A 19,233-nucleotide genomic window follows, 5' to 3' on the forward strand; every position below is an offset into this window, starting at 1 on the left:
CGGACACTTTTCACTTTTGATTCTTTTTGATTCACTTTTGATGACACGCTTTTGAATACCTGATCACTTGGAATTGGTACCAGCTTGAAGTTAATAGTGAGTAGACTTATGGAGATTCATTTATTTGAATTTTCTTCTCAAGCCATTTGCAACTCAGAAGCAATGACACTTGTGCACTCATCATTGAGCTTGAGGAAGTCCAAGGAATTGATCTCTATGTTACTCTCGCTCCGCCGAGCTGCGATGGCCGAGAGGTTAAGGCGTTGGACTTGAAATCCAATGGGGTTTCCCTGCGCAGGTTCGACTCCTGCTTGCAGCGTGAGTGTCTTGTTGGGCGTGTGGAAAGAGAGAGTGTGCTCTCTTCCTGCTAGCCAGTTTTAAATATGCTTCTCATGCCATTTGCAACTTTGTGCTGCCAAACTTTAGCAGTCCTAACTGATCCTGAAATAGTCCCAGGAATTGAGTTACAAATGGCTGCTTCGTCGTTACAATGTGTTGGCATGGAAATGCAGTGGGGTCTCTTGCAGCGTAGAGGATTAACTTGCCTCTCTAATGTGATTTGTGATGAGACCTTATGCCACCAGTGGGGAGAGCTCGCACTCACAGGTGCTTCATCCAAAGATCTTCATGCAACATAGCGATGTCTTGTTTCAGGTAAAAGAAAAAGTGCCACATTCTTTCATGGCCGGTCACTGGTTGCTCCGCCTTGCGCTAAAAGAGGGTCTCCCCGTCGGGTAATCGAACCCCGGTCTTCCGCGTGACAGGCGGAGATACTATCCACTATACTAACGAGGACACGTGCTGTGTCTCGCAGTGATGCTGAGTCAGGTGACGTGCACTTGTCCCCTTGATTTTAAAGTACTCTGAATCATTGTGCCTGCAAGGAGGTGGTAAAAAGAACACATTGTGGTGATATTGACTCACTGTTGCCACTTCTCTTTTACCATCGTCAGTTTGTGGACTTATGATAGGAAAAACTCAAAGAATCTTGGTGACCTACAGGTTTGATTCATCTGCCTTCCTAGTTAAGTCATGCAAACCATTTGCTGCAAAATTGGCTTTAGCTACATTGGCAATTCATTTTGTCTTTGTATTCCAGTGCATTGTACCGAACTGCAATATCCATCTTAGATCAACTGAGATTTTGCATTTCTCTCTTTCCCACATGCAAGTTCTGAATTTCTTGGCACACATTACTGCTTTGCATCTACTAAAAGCACTCCAGAGAAAGCTTCACTTCATACCTTCATGAGGTAGGTGTCGTTTGTACTTGTATTTTGGTGGTATTTTTGTTTTTTTTTTTTTGTGTGCGTTGTTTGTCTACTCTTGGAACATCCTGTGATTGGTTAGGGTAGGATTAGAGTTTAATTACGTTGGCCTCAGATTCTGGTTAATTCCAGGCTTCTTGTGCTAACCTTGTTGTTTGTTAGCTGTTGTTGGCAGTAATTAGTTGCTGCAGGTGCACTTGCCGCCATGCTCCAAGGAGTGAATTGGGGGCGGATACATTTTTTCTCCAGCTTTGTTAGTTCTTCCTCAGCCTCGCTTCTTCTTTCCTAGCCTCGTTAGCGCAGTAGGTAGCGCGTCAGTCTCATAATCTGAAGGTCGTGAGTTCGACCCTCACACGGGGCAGCAGAAGCTTTTTGAAAAGATTGACGAGCCCCCAAAAGATGCTCAAACGCTCTTTCCTTATTCACTCGCATGCTGAGCACACCCCCTACCTGAAAATAGTATTGGCACATGACTCTTACAGGTCATCCCTAGTTGATTCAAGCTGTGCTTTTTCTTTTGTAAATTCGCGTGTACACAGCAAGTTGTGTTGCATCCAATTCAATTCTCTCCACTGACCGTTCAGTCAATACCTTGATGGCGTCTGTATTGACACCTCTACTGAGACATCAAGCTGCCTCTTTGGAGCATGTTCGCTCCCAGATCAGACTGCAGTGTCGTGGTGCCAACACAGAATAATGGACCACGTCGGACACTTTTCACTTTTGATTCTTTTTGATTCACTTTTGATGACACGCTTTTGAATACCTGATCACCTGGAATTGGTACCAGCTTGAAGTTAATAGTGAGTAGACTTATGGAGATTCATTTATTTGAATTTTCTTCTCAAGCCATTTGCAACTCAGAAGCAATGACACTTGTGCACTCATCATTGAGCTTGAGGAAGTCCAAGGAATTGATCTCTATGTTACTCTCGCTCCGCCGAGCTGCGATGGCCGAGAGGTTAAGGCGTTGGACTTGAAATCCAATGGGGTTTCCCCGCGCAGGTTCGACTCCTGCTTGCAGCGTGAGTGTCTTGTTGGGCGTGTGGAAAGAGAGAGTGTGCTCTCTTCCTGCTAGCCAGTTTTAAATATGCTTCTCATGCCATTTGCAACTTTGTGCTGCCAAACTTTAGCAGTCCTAACTGATCCTGAAATAGTCCCAGGAATTGAGTTACAAATGGCTGCTTCGTCGTTACAATGTGTTGGCATGGAAATGCAGTGGGGTCTCTTGCAGCTTAGAGGATTAACTTGCCTCTCTAATGTGATTTGTGATGAGACCTTATGCCACCAGTGGGGAGAGCTTGCACTCACAGGTGCTTCATCCAAAGATCTTCATGCAACATAGTGATGTCTTGTTTCAGGTAAAAGAAAAAGTGCCACATTCTTTCATGGCCGGTCACTGGTTGCTCCGCCTTGCGCTAAAAGAGGGTCTCCCCGTCGGGGAATCGAACCCCGGTCTTCCGCGTGACAGGCGGAGATACTATCCACTATACTAACGAGGACACGTGCTGTGTCTCGCAGTGATGCTGAGTCAGGTGACGTGCACTTGTCCCCTTGATTTTAAAGTACTCTGAATCATTGTGCCTGCAAGGAGGTGGTAAAAAGAACACATTGTGGTGATATTGACTCACTGTTGCCACTCCTCTTTTACCATCGTCAGTTTGTGGACTTATGATAGGAAAAACTCAAAGAATCTTGGTGACCTACAGGTTTGATTCATCTGCCTTCCTAGTTAAGTCATGCGAACCATTTGCTGCAAAATTGGCTTTAGCTACATTGGCAATTCATTTTGTCTTCGTATTCCAGTGCATTGTACCGAACTGCAATATCCATCTTAGATCAACTGAGATTTTGCATTTCTCTCTTTCCCACATGCAAGTTCTGAATTTCTTGGCACACATTACTGCTTTGCATCTACTAAAAGCACTCCAGAGAAAGCTTCACTTCATACCTTCATGAGGTAGCTGTCGTTTGTACTTGTATTTTGGTGGTATTTTTGTTTTTTTTTGTTTGTGTGCGTTGTTTGTCTACTCTTGGAACATCCTGTGATTGGTTAGGGTAGGATTAGAGTTTAATTACGTTGGCCTCAGATTCTGGTTAATTCCAGGCTTCTTGTGCTAACCTTGTTGTTTGTTAGCTGTTGTTGGCAGTAATTAGTTGCTGCAGGTGCACTTGCCGCCATGCTCCAAGGAGTGAATTGGGGGCGGATACATTTTTTCTCCAGCTTTGTTAGTTCTTCCTCAGCCTCGCTTCTTCTTTCCTAGCCTCGTTAGCGCAGTAGGTAGCGCGTCAGTCTCATAATCTGAAGGTCGTGAGTTCGACCCTCACACGGGGCAGCAGAAGCTTTTTGAAAAGATTGACGAGCCCCCAAAAGATGCTCAAACGCTCTTTCCTTATTCACTCGCATGCTGAGCACACCCCCTACCTGAAAATAGTATTGGCACATGACTCTTACAGGTCATCCCTAGTTGATTCAAGCTGTGCTTTTTCTTTTGTAAATTCGCGTGTACACAGCAAGTTGTGTTGCATCCAATTCAATTCTCTCCACTGACCGTTCAGTCAATACCTTGTTGGCGTCTGTATTGACACCTCTACTGAGACATCAAGCTGCCTCTTTGGAGCATGTTCGCTCCCAGATCAAACTGCAGTGTCGTGGTGCCAACACAGAATAATGGACCACGTCGGACACTTTTCACTTTTGATTCTTTTTGATTCACTTTTGATGACACGCTTTTGAATACCTGATCACTTGGAATTGGTACCAGCTTGAAGTTAATAGTGAGTAGACTTATGGAGATTCATTTATTTGAATTTTCTTCTCAAGCCATTTGCAACTCAGAAGCAATGACACTTGTGCACTCATCATTGAGCTTGAGGAAGTCCAAGGAATTGATCTCTATGTTACTCTCGCTCCGCCGAGCTGCGATGGCCGAGAGGTTAAGGCGTTGGACTTGAAATCCAATGGGGTTTCCCTGCGCAGGTTCGACTCCTGCTTGCAGCGTGAGTGTCTTGTTGGGCGTGTGGAAAGAGAGAGTGTGCTCTCTTCCTGCTAGCCAGTTTTAAATATGCTTCTCATGCCATTTGCAACTTTGTGCTGCCAAACTTTAGCAGTCCTAACTGATCCTGAAATAGTCCCAGGAATTGAGTTACAAATGGCTGCTTCGTCGTTACAATGTGTTGGCATGGAAATGCAGTGGGGTCTCTTGCAGCGTAGAGGATTAACTTGCCTCTCTAATGTGATTTGTGATGAGACCTTATGCCACCAGTGGGGAGAGCTCGCACTCACAGGTGCTTCATCCAAAGATCTTCATGCAACATAGCGATGTCTTGTTTCAGGTAAAAGAAAAAGTGCCACATTCTTTCATGGCCGGTCACTGGTTGCTCCGCCTTGCGCTAAAAGAGGGTCTCCCCGTCGGGTAATCGAACCCCGGTCTTCCGCGTGACAGGCGGAGATACTATCCACTATACTAACGAGGACACGTGCTGTGTCTCGCAGTGATGCTGAGTCAGGTGACGTGCACTTGTCCCCTTGATTTTAAAGTACTCTGAATCATTGTGCCTGCAAGGAGGTGGTAAAAAGAACACATTGTGGTGATATTGACTCACTGTTGCCACTTCTCTTTTACCATCGTCAGTTTGTGGACTTATGATAGGAAAAACTCAAAGAATCTTGGTGACCTACAGGTTTGATTCATCTGCCTTCCTAGTTAAGTCATGCAAACCATTTGCTGCAAAATTGGCTTTAGCTACATTGGCAATTCATTTTGTCTTTGTATTCCAGTGCATTGTACCGAACTGCAATATCCATCTTAGATCAACTGAGATTTTGCATTTCTCTCTTTCCCACATGCAAGTTCTGAATTTCTTGGCACACATTACTGCTTTGCATCTACTAAAAGCACTCCAGAGAAAGCTTCACTTCATACCTTCATGAGGTAGGTGTCGTTTGTACTTGTATTTTGGTGGTATTTTTGTTTTTTTTTTTTTGTGTGCGTTGTTTGTCTACTCTTGGAACATCCTGTGATTGGTTAGGGTAGGATTAGAGTTTAATTACGTTGGCCTCAGATTCTGGTTAATTCCAGGCTTCTTGTGCTAACCTTGTTGTTTGTTAGCTGTTGTTGGCAGTAATTAGTTGCTGCAGGTGCACTTGCCGCCATGCTCCAAGGAGTGAATTGGGGGCGGATACATTTTTTCTCCAGCTTTGTTAGTTCTTCCTCAGCCTCGCTTCTTCTTTCCTAGCCTCGTTAGCGCAGTAGGTAGCGCGTCAGTCTCATAATCTGAAGGTCGTGAGTTCGACCCTCACACGGGGCAGCAGAAGCTTTTTGAAAAGATTGACGAGCCCCCAAAAGATGCTCAAACGCTCTTTCCTTATTCACTCGCATGCTGAGCACACCCCCTACCTGAAAATAGTATTGGCACATGACTCTTACAGGTCATCCCTAGTTGATTCAAGCTGTGCTTTTTCTTTTGTAAATTCGCGTGTACACAGCAAGTTGTGTTGCATCCAATTCAATTCTCTCCACTGACCGTTCAGTCAATACCTTGTTGGCGTCTGTATTGACACCTCTACTGAGACATCAAGCTGCCTCTTTGGAGCATGTTCGCTCCCAGATCAAACTGCAGTGTCGTGGTGCCAACACAGAATAATGGACCACGTCGGACACTTTTCACTTTTGATTCTTTTTGATTCACTTTTGATGACACGCTTTTGAATACCTGATCACTTGGAATTGGTACCAGCTTGAAGTTAATAGTGAGTAGACTTATGGAGATTCATTTATTTGAATTTTCTTCTCAAGCCATTTGCAACTCAGAAGCAATGACACTTGTGCACTCATCATTGAGCTTGAGGAAGTCCAAGGAATTGATCTCTATGTTACTCTCGCTCCGCCGAGCTGCGATGGCCGAGAGGTTAAGGCGTTGGACTTGAAATCCAATGGGGTTTCCCTGCGCAGGTTCGACTCCTGCTTGCAGCGTGAGTGTCTTGTTGGGCGTGTGGAAAGAGAGAGTGTGCTCTCTTCCTGCTAGCCAGTTTTAAATATGCTTCTCATGCCATTTGCAACTTTGTGCTGCCAAACTTTAGCAGTCCTAACTGATCCTGAAATAGTCCCAGGAATTGAGTTACAAATGGCTGCTTCGTCGTTACAATGTGTTGGCATGGAAATGCAGTGGGGTCTCTTGCAGCGTAGAGGATTAACTTGCCTCTCTAATGTGATTTGTGATGAGACCTTATGCCACCAGTGGGGAGAGCTCGCACTCACAGGTGCTTCATCCAAAGATCTTCATGCAACATAGCGATGTCTTGTTTCAGGTAAAAGAAAAAGTGCCACATTCTTTCATGGCCGGTCACTGGTTGCTCCGCCTTGCGCTAAAAGAGGGTCTCCCCGTCGGGTAATCGAACCCCGGTCTTCCGCGTGACAGGCGGAGATACTATCCACTATACTAACGAGGACACGTGCTGTGTCTCGCAGTGATGCTGAGTCAGGTGACGTGCACTTGTCCCCTTGATTTTAAAGTACTCTGAATCATTGTGCCTGCAAGGAGGTGGTAAAAAGAACACATTGTGGTGATATTGACTCACTGTTGCCACTTCTCTTTTACCATCGTCAGTTTGTGGACTTATGATAGGAAAAACTCAAAGAATCTTGGTGACCTACAGGTTTGATTCATCTGCCTTCCTAGTTAAGTCATGCAAACCATTTGCTGCAAAATTGGCTTTAGCTACATTGGCAATTCATTTTGTCTTTGTATTCCAGTGCATTGTACCGAACTGCAATATCCATCTTAGATCAACTGAGATTTTGCATTTCTCTCTTTCCCACATGCAAGTTCTGAATTTCTTGGCACACATTACTGCTTTGCATCTACTAAAAGCACTCCAGAGAAAGCTTCACTTCATACCTTCATGAGGTAGGTGTCGTTTGTACTTGTATTTTGGTGGTATTTTTGTTTTTTTTTTTTTGTGTGCGTTGTTTGTCTACTCTTGGAACATCCTGTGATTGGTTAGGGTAGGATTAGAGTTTAATTACGTTGGCCTCAGATTCTGGTTAATTCCAGGCTTCTTGTGCTAACCTTGTTGTTTGTTAGCTGTTGTTGGCAGTAATTAGTTGCTGCAGGTGCACTTGCCGCCATGCTCCAAGGAGTGAATTGGGGGCGGATACATTTTTTCTCCAGCTTTGTTAGTTCTTCCTCAGCCTCGCTTCTTCTTTCCTAGCCTCGTTAGCGCAGTAGGTAGCGCGTCAGTCTCATAATCTGAAGGTCGTGAGTTCGACCCTCACACGGGGCAGCAGAAGCTTTTTGAAAAGATTGACGAGCCCCCAAAAGATGCTCAAACGCTCTTTCCTTATTCACTCGCATGCTGAGCACACCCCCTACCTGAAAATAGTATTGGCACATGACTCTTACAGGTCATCCCTAGTTGATTCAAGCTGTGCTTTTTCTTTTGTAAATTCGCGTGTACACAGCAAGTTGTGTTGCATCCAATTCAATTCTCTCCACTGACCGTTCAGTCAATACCTTGATGGCGTCTGTATTGACACCTCTACTGAGACATCAAGCTGCCTCTTTGGAGCATGTTCGCTCCCAGATCAAACTGCAGTGTCGTGGTGCCAACACAGAATAATGGACCACGTCGGACACTTTTCACTTTTGATTCTTTTTGATTCACTTTTGATGACACGCTTTTGAATACCTGATCACCTGGAATTGGTACCAGCTTGAAGTTAATAGTGAGTAGACTTATGGAGATTCATTTATTTGAATTTTCTTCTCAAGCCATTTGCAACTCAGAAGCAATGACACTTGTGCACTCATCATTGAGCTTGAGTAAGTCCAAGGAATTGATCTCTATGTTACTCTCGCTCCGCCGAGCTGCGATGGCTGAGAGGTTAAGGCGTTGGACTTGAAATCCAATGGGGTTTCCCCGCGCAGGTTCGACTCCTGCTTGCAGCGTGAGTGTCTTGTTGGGCGTGTGGAAAGAGAGAGTGTGCTCTCTTCCTGCTAGCCAGTTTTAAATATGCTTCTCATGCCATTTGCAACTTTGTGCTGCCAAACTTTAGCAGTCCTAACTGATCCTGAAATAGTCCCAGGAATTGAGTTACAAATGGCTGCTTCGTCGTTACAATGTGTTGGCATGGAAATGCAGTGGGGTCTCTTGCAGCGTAGAGGATTAACTTGCCTCTCTAATGTGATTTGTGATGAGACCTTATGCCACCAGTGGGGAGAGCTTGCACTCACAGGTGCTTCATCCAAAGATCTTCATGCAACATAGCGATGTCTTGTTTCAGGTAAAAGAAAAAGTGCCACATTCTTTCATGGCCGGTCACTGGTTGCTCCGCCTTGCGCTAAAAGAGGGTCTCCCCGTCGGGGAATCGAACCCCGGTCTTCCGCGTGACAGGCGGAGATACTATCCACTATACTAACGAGGACACGTGCTGTGTCTCGCAGTGATGCTGAGTCAGGTGACGTGCACTTGTCCCCTTGATTTTAAAGTACTCTGAATCATTGTGCCTGCAAGGAGGTGGTAAAAAGAACACATTGTGGTGATATTGACTCACTGTTGCCACTCCTCTTTTACCATCGTCAGTTTGTGGACTTATGATAGGAAAAACTCAAAGAATCTTGGTGACCTACAGGTTTGATTCATCTGCCTTCCTAGTTAAGTCATGCGAACCATTTGCTGCAAAATTGGCTTTAGCTACATTGGCAATTCATTTTGTCTTCGTATTCCAGTGCATTGTACCGAACTGCAATATCCATCTTAGATCAACTGAGATTTTGCATTTCTCTCTTTCCCACATGCAAGTTCTGAATTTCTTGGCACACATTACTGCTTTGCATCTACTAAAAGCACTCCAGAGAAAGCTTCACTTCATACCTTCATGAGGTAGCTGTCGTTTGTACTTGTATTTTGGTGGTATTTTTGTTTTTTTTTTGTTTGTGTGCGTTGTTTGTCTACTCTTGGAACATCCTGTGATTGGTTAGGGTAGGATTAGAGTTTAATTACGTTGGCCTCAGATTCTGGTTAATTCCAGGCTTCTTGTGCTAACCTTGTTGTTTGTTAGCTGTTGTTGGCAGTAATTAGTTGCTGCAGGTGCACTTGCCGCCATGCTCCAAGGAGTGAATTGGGGGCGGATACATTTTTTCTCCAGCTTTGTTAGTTCTTCCTCAGCCTCGCTTCTTCTTTCCTAGCCTCGTTAGCGCAGTAGGTAGCGCGTCAGTCTCATAATCTGAAGGTCGTGAGTTCGACCCTCACACGGGGCAGCAGAAGCTTTTTGAAAAGATTGACGAGCCCCCAAAAGATGCTCAAACGCTCTTTCCTTATTCACTCGCATGCTGAGCACACCCCCTACCTGAAAATAGTATTGGCACATGACTCTTACAGGTCATCCCTAGTTGATTCAAGCTGTGCTTTTTCTTTTGTAAATTCGCGTGTACACAGCAAGTTGTGTTGCATCCAATTCAATTCTCTCCACTGACCGTTCAGTCAATACCTTGATGGCGTCTGTATTGACACCTCTACTGAGACATCAAGCTGCCTCTTTGGAGCATGTTCGCTCCCAGATCAAACTGCAGTGTCGTGGTGCCAACACAGAATAATGGACCACGTCGGACACTTTTCACTTTTGATTCTTTTTGATTCACTTTTGATGACACGCTTTTGAATACCTGATCACCTGGAATTGGTACCAGCTTGAAGTTAATAGTGAGTAGACTTATGGAGATTCATTTATTTGAATTTTCTTCTCAAGCCATTTGCAACTCAGAAGCAATGACACTTGTGCACTCATCATTGAGCTTGAGTAAGTCCAAGGAATTGATCTCTATGTTACTCTCGCTCCGCCGAGCTGCGATGGCCGAGAGGTTAAGGCGTTGGACTTGAAATCCAATGGGGTTTCCCCGCGCAGGTTCGACTCCTGCTTGCAGCGTGAGTGTCTTGTTGGGCGTGTGGAAAGAGAGAGTGTGCTCTCTTCCTGCTAGCCAGTTTTAAATATGCTTCTCATGCCATTTGCAACTTTGTGCTGCCAAACTTTAGCAGTCCTAACTGATCCTGAAATAGTCCCAGGAATTGAGTTACAAATGGCTGCTTCGTCGTTACAATGTGTTGGCATGGAAATGCAGTGGGGTCTCTTGCAGCGTAGAGGATTAACTTGCCTCTCTAATGTGATTTGTGATGAGACCTTATGCCACCAGTGGGGAGAGCTTGCACTCACAGGTGCTTCATCCAAAGATCTTCATGCAACATAGCGATGTCTTGTTTCAGGTAAAAGAAAAAGTGCCACATTCTTTCATGGCCGGTCACTGGTTGCTCCGCCTTGCGCTAAAAGAGGGTCTCCCCGTCGGGGAATCGAACCCCGGTCTTCCGCGTGACAGGCGGAGATACTATCCACTATACTAACGAGGACACGTGCTGTGTCTCGCAGTGATGCTGAGTCAGGTGACGTGCACTTGTCCCCTTGATTTTAAAGTACTCTGAATCATTGTGCCTGCAAGGAGGTGGTAAAAAGAACACATTGTGGTGATATTGACTCACTGTTGCCACTCCTCTTTTACCATCGTCAGTTTGTGGACTTATGATAGGAAAAACTCAAAGAATCTTGGTGACCTACAGGTTTGATTCATCTGCCTTCCTAGTTAAGTCATGCGAACCATTTGCTGCAAAATTGGCTTTAGCTACATTGGCAATTCATTTTGTCTTCGTATTCCAGTGCATTGTACCGAACTGCAATATCCATCTTAGATCAACTGAGATTTTGCATTTCTCTCTTTCCCACATGCAAGTTCTGAATTTCTTGGCACACATTACTGCTTTGCATCTACTAAAAGCACTCCAGAGAAAGCTTCACTTCATACCTTCATGAGGTAGCTGTCGTTTGTACTTGTATTTTGGTGGTATTTTTGTTTTTTTTTTGTTTGTGTGCGTTGTTTGTCTACTCTTGGAACATCCTGTGATTGGTTAGGGTAGGATTAGAGTTTAATTACGTTGGCCTCAGATTCTGGTTAATTCCAGGCTTCTTGTGCTAACCTTGTTGTTTGTTAGCTGTTGTTGGCAGTAATTAGTTGCTGCAGGTGCACTTGCCGCCATGCTCCAAGGAGTGAATTGGGGGCGGATACATTTTTTCTCCAGCTTTGTTAGTTCTTCCTCAGCCTCGCTTCTTCTTTCCTAGCCTCGTTAGCGCAGTAGGTAGCGCGTCAGTCTCATAATCTGAAGGTCGTGAGTTCGACCCTCACACGGGGCAGCAGAAGCTTTTTGAAAAGATTGACGAGCCCCCAAAAGATGCTCAAACGCTCTTTCCTTATTCACTCGCATGCTGAGCACACCCCCTACCTGAAAATAGTATTGGCACATGACTCTTACAGGTCATCCCTAGTTGATTCAAGCTGTGCTTTTTCTTTTGTAAATTCGCGTGTACACAGCAAGTTGTGTTGCATCCAATTCAATTCTCTCCACTGACCGTTCAGTCAATACCTTGATGGCGTCTGTATTGACACCTCTACTGAGACATCAAGCTGCCTCTTTGGAGCATGTTCGCTCCCAGATCAAACTGCAGTGTCGTGGTGCCAACACAGAATAATGGACCACGTCGGACACTTTTCACTTTTGATTCTTTTTGATTCACTTTTGATGACACGCTTTTGAATACCTGATCACCTGGAATTGGTACCAGCTTGAAGTTAATAGTGAGTAGACTTATGGAGATTCATTTATTTGAATTTTCTTCTCAAGCCATTTGCAACTCAGAAGCAATGACACTTGTGCACTCATCATTGAGCTTGAGGAAGTCCAAGGAATTGATCTCTATGTTACTCTCGCTCCGCCGAGCTGCGATGGCCGAGAGGTTAAGGCGTTGGACTTGAAATCCAATGGGGTTTCCCCGCGCAGGTTCGACTCCTGCTTGCAGCGTGAGTGTCTTGTTGGGCGTGTGGAAAGAGAGTGTGCTCTCTTCCTGCTAGCCAGTTTTAAATATGCTTCTCATGCCATTTGCAACTTTGTGCTGCCAAACTTTAGCAGTCCTAACTGATCCTGAAATAGTCCCAGGAATTGAGTTACAAATGGCTGCTTCGTCGTTACAATGTGTTGGCATGGAAATGCAGTGGGGTCTCTTGCAGCTTAGAGGATTAACTTGCCTCTCTAATGTGATTTGTGATGAGACCTTATGCCACCAGTGGGGAGAGCTTGCACTCACAGGTGCTTCATCCAAAGATCTTCATGCAACATAGTGATGTCTTGTTTCAGGTAAAAGAAAAAGTGCCACATTCTTTCATGGCCGGTCACTGGTTGCTCCGCCTTGCGCTAAAAGAGGGTCTCCCCGTCGGGGAATCGAACCCCGGTCTTCCGCGTGACAGGCGGAGATACTATCCACTATACTAACGAGGACACGTGCTGTGTCTCGCAGTGATGCTGAGTCAGGTGACGTGCACTTGTCCCCTTGATTTTAAAGTACTCTAAATCATTGTGCCTGCAAGGAGGTGGTAAAAAGAACACATTGTGGTGATATTGACTCACTGTTGCCACTCCTCTTTTACCATCGTCAGTTTGTGGACTTATGATAGGAAAAACTCAAAGAATCTTGGTGACCTACAAGTTTGATTCATCTGCCTTCCTAGTTAAGTCATGCAAACCATTTGCTGCAAAATTGGCTTTAGCTACATTGGCAATTCATTTTGTCTTCGTATTCCAGTGCATTGTACCGAACTGCAATATCCATCTTAGATCAACTGAGATTTTGCATTTCTCTCTTTCCCACATGCAAGTTCTGAATTTCTTGGCACACATTACTGCTTTGCATCTACTAAAAGCACTCCAGAGAAAGCTTCACTTCATACCTTCATGAGGTAGGTGTCGTTTGTACTTGTATTTTGGTGGTATTTTTGTTTTTTTTTTGTTTGTGTGCGTTGTTTGTCTACTCTTGGAACATCCTGTGATTGGTTAGGGTAGGATTAGAGTTTAATTACGTTGGCCTCAGATTCTGGTTAATTCCAGGCTTCTTGTGCTAACCTTGTTGTTTGTTAGCTGTTGTTGGCAGTAATTAGTTGCTGCAGGTGCACTTGCCGCCATGCTCCAAGGAGTGAATTGGGGGCGGATACATTTTTTCTCCAGCTTTGTTAGTTCTTCCTCAGCCTCGCTTCTTCTTTCCTAGCCTCGTTAGCGCAGTAGGTAGCGCGTCAGTCTCATAATCTGAAGGTCGTGAGTTCGACCCTCACACGGGGCAGCAGAAGCTTTTTGAAAAGATTGACGAGCCCCCAAAAGATGCTCAAACGCTCTTTCCTTATTCACTCGCATGCTGAGCACACCCCCTACCTGAAAATAGTATTGGCACATGACTCTTACAGGTCATCCCTAGTTGATTCAAGCTGTGCTTTTTCTTTTGTAAATTCGCGTGTACACAGCAAGTTGTGTTGCATCCAATTCAATTCTCTCCACTGACCGTTCAGTCAATACCTTGATGGCGTCTGTATTGACACCTCTACTGAGACATCAAGCTGCCTCTTTGGAGCATGTTCGCTCCCAGATCAAACTGCAGTGTCGTGGTGCCAACACAGAATAATGGACCACGTCGGACACTTTTCACTTTTGATTCTTTTTGATTCACTTTTGATGACACGCTTTTGAATACCTGATCACCTGGAATTGGTACCAGCTTGAAGTTAATAGTGAGTAGACTTATGGAGATTCATTTATTTGAATTTTCTTCTCAAGCCATTTGCAACTCAGAAGCAATGACACTTGTGCACTCATCATTGAGCTTGAGTAAGTCCAAGGAATTGATCTCTATGTTACTCTCGCTCCGCCGAGCTGCGATGGCTGAGAGGTTAAGGCGTTGGACTTGAAATCCAATGGGGTTTCCCCGCGCAGGTTCGACTCCTGCTTGCAGCGTGAGTGTCTTGTTGGGCGTGTGGAAAGAGAGAGTGTGCTCTCTTCCTGCTAGCCAGTTTTAAATATGCTTCTCATGCCATTTGCAACTTTGTGCTGCCAAACTTTAGCAGTCCTAACTGATCCTGAAATAGTCCCAGGAATTGAGTTACAAATGGCTGCTTCGTCGTTACAATGTGTTGGCATGGAAATGCAGTGGGGTCTCTTGCAGCGTAGAGGATTAACTTGCCTCTCTAATGTGATTTGTGATGAGACCTTATGCCACCAGTGGGGAGAGCTTGCACTCACAGGTGCTTCATCCAAAGATCTTCATGCAACATAGCGATGTCTTGTTTCAGGTAAAAGAAAAAGTGCCACATTCTTTCATGGCCGGTCACTGGTTGCTCCGCCTTGCGCTAAAAGAGGGTCTCCCCGTCGGGGAATCGAACCCCGGTCTTCCGCGTGACAGGCGGAGATACTATCCACTATACTAACGAGGACACGTGCTGTGTCTCGCAGTGATGCTGAGTCAGGTGACGTGCACTTGTCCCCTTGATTTTAAAGTACTCTGAATCATTGTGCCTGCAAGGAGGTGGTAAAAAGAACACATTGTGGTGATATTGACTCACTGTTGCCACTCCTCTTTTACCATCGTCAGTTTGTGGACTTATGATAGGAAAAACTCAAAGAATCTTGGTGACCTACAGGTTTGATTCATCTGCCTTCCTAGTTAAGTCATGCAAACCATTTGCTGCAAAATTGGCTTTAGCTACATTGGCAATTCATTTTGTCTTCGTATTCCAGTGCATTGTACCGAACTGCAATATCCATCTTAGATCAACTGAGATTTTGCATTTCTCTCTTTCCCACATGCAAGTTCTGAATTTCTTGGCACACATTACTGCTTTGCATCTACTAAAAGCACTCCAGAGAAAGCTTCACTTCATACCTTCATGAGGTAGGTGTCGTTTGTCCTTGTATTTTGGTGGTATTTTTGTTTTTTTTTTTGTTTGTGTGCGTTGTTTGTCTACTCTTGGAACATCCTGTGATTGGTTAGGGTAGGATTAGAGTTTAATTACGTTGGCCTCAGATTCTGGTTAATTCCAGGCTTCTTGTGCTAACCTTGTTGTTTGTTAGCTGTTGTTGGCAGTAATTAGTTGCTGCAGGTGCACTTGCCGCCATGCTCCAAGGAGTGAATTGGGGGCGGATACATTTTTTCTCCAGCTTTGTTAGTTCTTCCTCAGCCTCGCTTCTTCTTTCCTAGCCTCGTTAGCGCAGTAGGTAGCGCGTCAGTCTCATAATCTGAAGGTCGTGAGTTCGACCCTCACACGGGGCAGCAGAAGCTTTTTGAAAAGATTGACGAGCCCCCAAAAGATGCTCAAACGCTCTTTCCTTATTCACTCGCATGCTGAGCACACCCCCTACCTGAAAATAGTATTGGCACATGACTCTTACAGGTCATCCCTAGTTGATTCAAGCTGTGCTTTTTCTTTTGTAAATTCGCGTGTACACAGCAAGTTGTGTTGCATCCAATTCAATTCTCTCCACTGACCGTTCAGTCAATATCTTGATGGCGTCTGTATTGACACCTCTACTGAGACATCAAGCTGCCTCTTTGGAGCATGTTCGCTCCCAGATCAAACTGCAGTGTCGTGGTGCCAACACAGAATAATGGACCACGTCGGACACTTTTCACTTTTGATTCTTTTTGATTCACTTTTGATGACACGCTTTTGAATACCTGATCACCTGGAATTGGTACCAGCTTGAAGTTAATAGTGAGTAGACTTATGGAGATTCATTTATTTGAATTTTCTTCTCAAGCCATTTGCAACTCAGAAGCAATGACACTTGTGCACTCATCATTGAGCTTGAGGAAGTCCAAGGAATTGATCTCTATGTTACTCTCGCTCCGCCGAGCTGCGAAGGCCGAGAGGTTAAGGCGTTGGACTTGAAATCCAATGGGGTTTCCCCGCGCAGGTTCGACTCCTGCTTGCAGCGTGAGTGTCTTGTTGGGCGTGTGGAAAGAGAGAGTGTGCTCTCTTCCTGCTAGCCAGTTTTAAATATGCTTCTCATGCCATTTGCAACTTTGTGCTGCCAAACTTTAGCAGTCCTAACTGATCCTGAAATAGTCCCAGGAATTGAGTTACAAATGGCTGCTTCGTCGTTACAATGTGTTGGCATGGAAATGCAGTGGGGTCTCTTGCAGCGTAGAGGATTAACTTGCCTCTCTAATGTGATTTGTGATGAGACCTTATGCCACCAGTGGGGAGAGCTCGCACTCACAGGTGCTTCATCCAAAGATCTTCATGCAACATAGCGATGTCTTGTTTCAGGTAAAAGAAAAAGTGCCACATTCTTTCATGGCCGGTCACTGGTTGCTCCGCCTTGCGCTAAAAGAGGGTCTCCCCGTCGGGGAATCGAACCCCGGTCTTCCGCGTGACAGGCGGAGATACTATCCACTATACTAACGAGGACACGTGCTGTGTCTCGCAGTGATGCTGAGTCAGGTGACGTGCACTTGTCCCCTTGATTTTAAAGTACTCTGAATCATTGTGCCTGCAAGGAGGTGGTAAAAAGAACACATTGTGGTGATATTGACTCACTGTTGCCACTCCTCTTTTACCATCGTCAGTTTGTGGACTTATGATAGGAAAAACTCAAAGAATCTTGGTGACCTACAGGTTTGATTCATCTGCCTTCCTAGTTAAGTCATGCGAACCATTTGCTGCAAAATTGGCTTTAGCTACATTGGCAATTCATTTTGTCTTCGTATTCCAGTGCATTGTACCGAACTGCAATATCCATCTTAGATCAACTGAGATTTTGCATTTCTCTCTTTCCCACATGCAAGTTCTGAATTTCTTGGCACACATTACTGCTTTGCATCTACTAAAAGCACTCCAGAGAAAGCTTCACTTCATACCTTCATGAGGTAGCTGTCGTTTGTACTTGTATTTTGGTGGTATTTTTGTTTTTTTTTTGTTTGTGTGCGTTGTTTGTCTACTCTTGGAACATCCTGTGATTGGTTAGGGTAGGATTAGAGTTTAATTACGTTGGCCTCAGATTCTGGTTAATTCCAGGCTTCTTGTGCTAACCTTGTTGTTTGTTAGCTGTTGTTGGCAGTAATTAGTTGCTGCAGGTGCACTTGCCGCCATGCTCCAAGGAGTGAATTGGGGGCGGATACATTTTTTCTCCAGCTTTGTTAGTTCTTCCTCAGCCTCGCTTCTTCTTTCCTAGCCTCGTTAGCGCAGTAGGTAGCGCGTCAGTCTCATAATCTGAAGGTCGTGAGTTCGACCCTCACACGGGGCAGCAGAAGCTTTTTGAAAAGATTGACGAGCCCCCAAAAGATGCTCAAACGCTCTTTCCTTATTCACTCGCATGCTGAGCACACCCCCTACCTGAAAATAGTATTGGCACATGACTCTTACAGGTCATCCCTAGTTGATTCAAGCTGTGCTTTTTCTTTTGTAAATTCGCGTGTACACAGCAAGTTGTGTTGCATCCAATTCAATTCTCTCCACTGACCGTTCAGTCAATACCTTGATGGCGTCTGTATTGACACCTCTACTGAGACATCAAGCTGCCTCTTTGGAGCATGTTCGCTCCCAGATCAAACTGCAGTGTCGTGGTGCCAACACAGAATAATGGACCACGTCGGACACTTTTCACTTTTGATTCTTTTTGATTCACTTTTGATGACACGCTTTTGAATACCTGATCACCTGGAATTGGTACCAGCTTGAAGTTAATAGTGAGTAGACTTATGGAGATTCATTTATTTGAATTTTCTTCTCAAGCCATTTGCAACTCAGAAGCAATGACACTTGTGCACTCATCATTGAGCTTGAGGAAGTCCAAGGAATTGATCTCTATGTTACTCTCGCTCCGCCGAGCTGCGATGGCCGAGAGGTTAAGGCGTTGGACTTGAAATCCAATGGGGTTTCCCCGCGCAGGTTCGACTCCTGCTTGCAGCGTGAGTGTCTTGTTGGGCGTGTGGAAAGAGAGTGTGCTCTCTTCCTGCTAGCCAGTTTTAAATATGCTTCTCATGCCATTTGCAACTTTGTGCTGCCAAACTTTAGCAGTCCTAACTGATCCTGAAATAGTCCCAGGAATTGAGTTACAAATGGCTGCTTCGTCGTTACAATGTGTTGGCATGGAAATGCAGTGGGGTCTCTTGCAGCTTAGAGGATTAACTTGCCTCTCTAATGTGATTTGTGATGAGACCTTATGCCACCAGTGGGGAGAGCTTGCACTCACAGGTGCTTCATCCAAAGATCTTCATGCAACATAGTGATGTCTTGTTTCAGGTAAAAGAAAAAGTGCCACATTCTTTCATGGCCGGTCACTGGTTGCTCCGCCTTGCGCTAAAAGAGGGTCTCCCCGTCGGGGAATCGAACCCCGGTCTTCCGCGTGACAGGCGGAGATACTATCCACTATACTAACGAGGACACGTGCTGTGTCTCGCAGTGATGCTGAGTCAGGTGACGTGCACTTGTCCCCTTGATTTTAAAGTACTCTAAATCATTGTGCCTGCAAGGAGGTGGTAAAAAGAACACATTGTGGTGATATTGACTCACTGTTGCCACTCCTCTTTTACCATCGTCAGTTTGTGGACTTATGATAGGAAAAACTCAAAGAATCTTGGTGACCTACAAGTTTGATTCATCTGCCTTCCTAGTTAAGTCATGCAAACCATTTGCTGCAAAATTGGCTTTAGCTACATTGGCAATTCATTTTGTCTTCGTATTCCAGTGCATTGTACCGAACTGCAATATCCATCTTAGATCAACTGAGATTTTGCATTTCTCTCTTTCCCACATGCAAGTTCTGAATTTCTTGGCACACATTACTGCTTTGCATCTACTAAAAGCACTCCAGAGAAAGCTTCACTTCATACCTTCATGAGGTAGGTGTCGTTTGTACTTGTATTTTGGTGGTATTTTTGTTTTTTTTTTGTTTGTGTGCGTTGTTTGTCTACTCTTGGAACATCCTGTGATTGGTTAGGGTAGGATTAGAGTTTAATTACGTTGGCCTCAGATTCTGGTTAATTCCAGGCTTCTTGTGCTAACCTTGTTGTTTGTTAGCTGTTGTTGGCAGTAATTAGTTGCT

At 44.8% G+C, this 19,233-nt stretch overlaps 26 non-coding genes across 26 annotated transcripts; 19 read left to right on the plus strand and 7 right to left on the minus strand.

The window, feature by feature from the left end:
• The first annotated feature begins 237 nt into the window (after positions 1 to 237).
• On the plus strand, positions 238 to 319 carry trnas-uga (transfer RNA serine (anticodon UGA)). The gene has a single exon. It is a non-coding gene; the product is annotated as a tRNA-Ser (tRNA).
• A 1,237-nt stretch (positions 320 to 1,556) lies between these two features.
• Positions 1,557 to 1,629, plus strand: trnam-cau (transfer RNA methionine (anticodon CAU)). The gene has a single exon. It is a non-coding gene; the product is annotated as a tRNA-Met (tRNA).
• A 583-nt stretch (positions 1,630 to 2,212) lies between these two features.
• trnas-uga (transfer RNA serine (anticodon UGA)) lies at positions 2,213 to 2,294 on the plus strand. Its single transcript has one exon. It is a non-coding gene; the product is annotated as a tRNA-Ser (tRNA).
• Positions 2,295 to 2,698: 404 nt separating this feature from the next.
• Positions 2,699 to 2,770, minus strand: trnad-guc (transfer RNA aspartic acid (anticodon GUC)). Its single transcript has one exon. It is a non-coding gene; the product is annotated as a tRNA-Asp (tRNA).
• Positions 2,771 to 3,531: 761 nt separating this feature from the next.
• trnam-cau (transfer RNA methionine (anticodon CAU)) lies at positions 3,532 to 3,604 on the plus strand. Its single transcript has one exon. It is a non-coding gene; the product is annotated as a tRNA-Met (tRNA).
• A 583-nt stretch (positions 3,605 to 4,187) lies between these two features.
• Positions 4,188 to 4,269, plus strand: trnas-uga (transfer RNA serine (anticodon UGA)). Its single transcript has one exon. It is a non-coding gene; the product is annotated as a tRNA-Ser (tRNA).
• Positions 4,270 to 5,506: 1,237 nt separating this feature from the next.
• On the plus strand, positions 5,507 to 5,579 carry trnam-cau (transfer RNA methionine (anticodon CAU)). Its single transcript has one exon. It is a non-coding gene; the product is annotated as a tRNA-Met (tRNA).
• A 583-nt stretch (positions 5,580 to 6,162) lies between these two features.
• On the plus strand, positions 6,163 to 6,244 carry trnas-uga (transfer RNA serine (anticodon UGA)). Its single transcript has one exon. It is a non-coding gene; the product is annotated as a tRNA-Ser (tRNA).
• A 1,237-nt stretch (positions 6,245 to 7,481) lies between these two features.
• On the plus strand, positions 7,482 to 7,554 carry trnam-cau (transfer RNA methionine (anticodon CAU)). Its single transcript has one exon. It is a non-coding gene; the product is annotated as a tRNA-Met (tRNA).
• A 583-nt stretch (positions 7,555 to 8,137) lies between these two features.
• Positions 8,138 to 8,219, plus strand: trnas-uga (transfer RNA serine (anticodon UGA)). The gene has a single exon. It is a non-coding gene; the product is annotated as a tRNA-Ser (tRNA).
• A 404-nt stretch (positions 8,220 to 8,623) lies between these two features.
• Positions 8,624 to 8,695, minus strand: trnad-guc (transfer RNA aspartic acid (anticodon GUC)). Its single transcript has one exon. It is a non-coding gene; the product is annotated as a tRNA-Asp (tRNA).
• A 762-nt stretch (positions 8,696 to 9,457) lies between these two features.
• trnam-cau (transfer RNA methionine (anticodon CAU)) lies at positions 9,458 to 9,530 on the plus strand. Its single transcript has one exon. It is a non-coding gene; the product is annotated as a tRNA-Met (tRNA).
• Positions 9,531 to 10,113: 583 nt separating this feature from the next.
• Positions 10,114 to 10,195, plus strand: trnas-uga (transfer RNA serine (anticodon UGA)). The gene has a single exon. It is a non-coding gene; the product is annotated as a tRNA-Ser (tRNA).
• Positions 10,196 to 10,599: 404 nt separating this feature from the next.
• trnad-guc (transfer RNA aspartic acid (anticodon GUC)) lies at positions 10,600 to 10,671 on the minus strand. The gene has a single exon. It is a non-coding gene; the product is annotated as a tRNA-Asp (tRNA).
• Positions 10,672 to 11,433: 762 nt separating this feature from the next.
• On the plus strand, positions 11,434 to 11,506 carry trnam-cau (transfer RNA methionine (anticodon CAU)). The gene has a single exon. It is a non-coding gene; the product is annotated as a tRNA-Met (tRNA).
• Positions 11,507 to 12,089: 583 nt separating this feature from the next.
• On the plus strand, positions 12,090 to 12,171 carry trnas-uga (transfer RNA serine (anticodon UGA)). Its single transcript has one exon. It is a non-coding gene; the product is annotated as a tRNA-Ser (tRNA).
• Positions 12,172 to 12,573: 402 nt separating this feature from the next.
• On the minus strand, positions 12,574 to 12,645 carry trnad-guc (transfer RNA aspartic acid (anticodon GUC)). The gene has a single exon. It is a non-coding gene; the product is annotated as a tRNA-Asp (tRNA).
• Positions 12,646 to 13,407: 762 nt separating this feature from the next.
• Positions 13,408 to 13,480, plus strand: trnam-cau (transfer RNA methionine (anticodon CAU)). Its single transcript has one exon. It is a non-coding gene; the product is annotated as a tRNA-Met (tRNA).
• Positions 13,481 to 14,063: 583 nt separating this feature from the next.
• On the plus strand, positions 14,064 to 14,145 carry trnas-uga (transfer RNA serine (anticodon UGA)). Its single transcript has one exon. It is a non-coding gene; the product is annotated as a tRNA-Ser (tRNA).
• A 404-nt stretch (positions 14,146 to 14,549) lies between these two features.
• On the minus strand, positions 14,550 to 14,621 carry trnad-guc (transfer RNA aspartic acid (anticodon GUC)). The gene has a single exon. It is a non-coding gene; the product is annotated as a tRNA-Asp (tRNA).
• Positions 14,622 to 15,384: 763 nt separating this feature from the next.
• trnam-cau (transfer RNA methionine (anticodon CAU)) lies at positions 15,385 to 15,457 on the plus strand. Its single transcript has one exon. It is a non-coding gene; the product is annotated as a tRNA-Met (tRNA).
• A 583-nt stretch (positions 15,458 to 16,040) lies between these two features.
• Positions 16,041 to 16,122, plus strand: trnas-uga (transfer RNA serine (anticodon UGA)). The gene has a single exon. It is a non-coding gene; the product is annotated as a tRNA-Ser (tRNA).
• Positions 16,123 to 16,526: 404 nt separating this feature from the next.
• trnad-guc (transfer RNA aspartic acid (anticodon GUC)) lies at positions 16,527 to 16,598 on the minus strand. Its single transcript has one exon. It is a non-coding gene; the product is annotated as a tRNA-Asp (tRNA).
• Positions 16,599 to 17,360: 762 nt separating this feature from the next.
• On the plus strand, positions 17,361 to 17,433 carry trnam-cau (transfer RNA methionine (anticodon CAU)). The gene has a single exon. It is a non-coding gene; the product is annotated as a tRNA-Met (tRNA).
• A 583-nt stretch (positions 17,434 to 18,016) lies between these two features.
• trnas-uga (transfer RNA serine (anticodon UGA)) lies at positions 18,017 to 18,098 on the plus strand. Its single transcript has one exon. It is a non-coding gene; the product is annotated as a tRNA-Ser (tRNA).
• A 402-nt stretch (positions 18,099 to 18,500) lies between these two features.
• trnad-guc (transfer RNA aspartic acid (anticodon GUC)) lies at positions 18,501 to 18,572 on the minus strand. Its single transcript has one exon. It is a non-coding gene; the product is annotated as a tRNA-Asp (tRNA).
• Positions 18,573 to 19,233: the final 661 nt, after the last annotated feature.

The sequence above is a fragment of the Brachyhypopomus gauderio genome, chromosome 3, assembly GCF_052324685.1.
Source record: "Brachyhypopomus gauderio isolate BG-103 chromosome 3, BGAUD_0.2, whole genome shotgun sequence".
Classification (NCBI taxonomy): domain Eukaryota; kingdom Metazoa; phylum Chordata; class Actinopteri; order Gymnotiformes; family Hypopomidae; genus Brachyhypopomus; species Brachyhypopomus gauderio.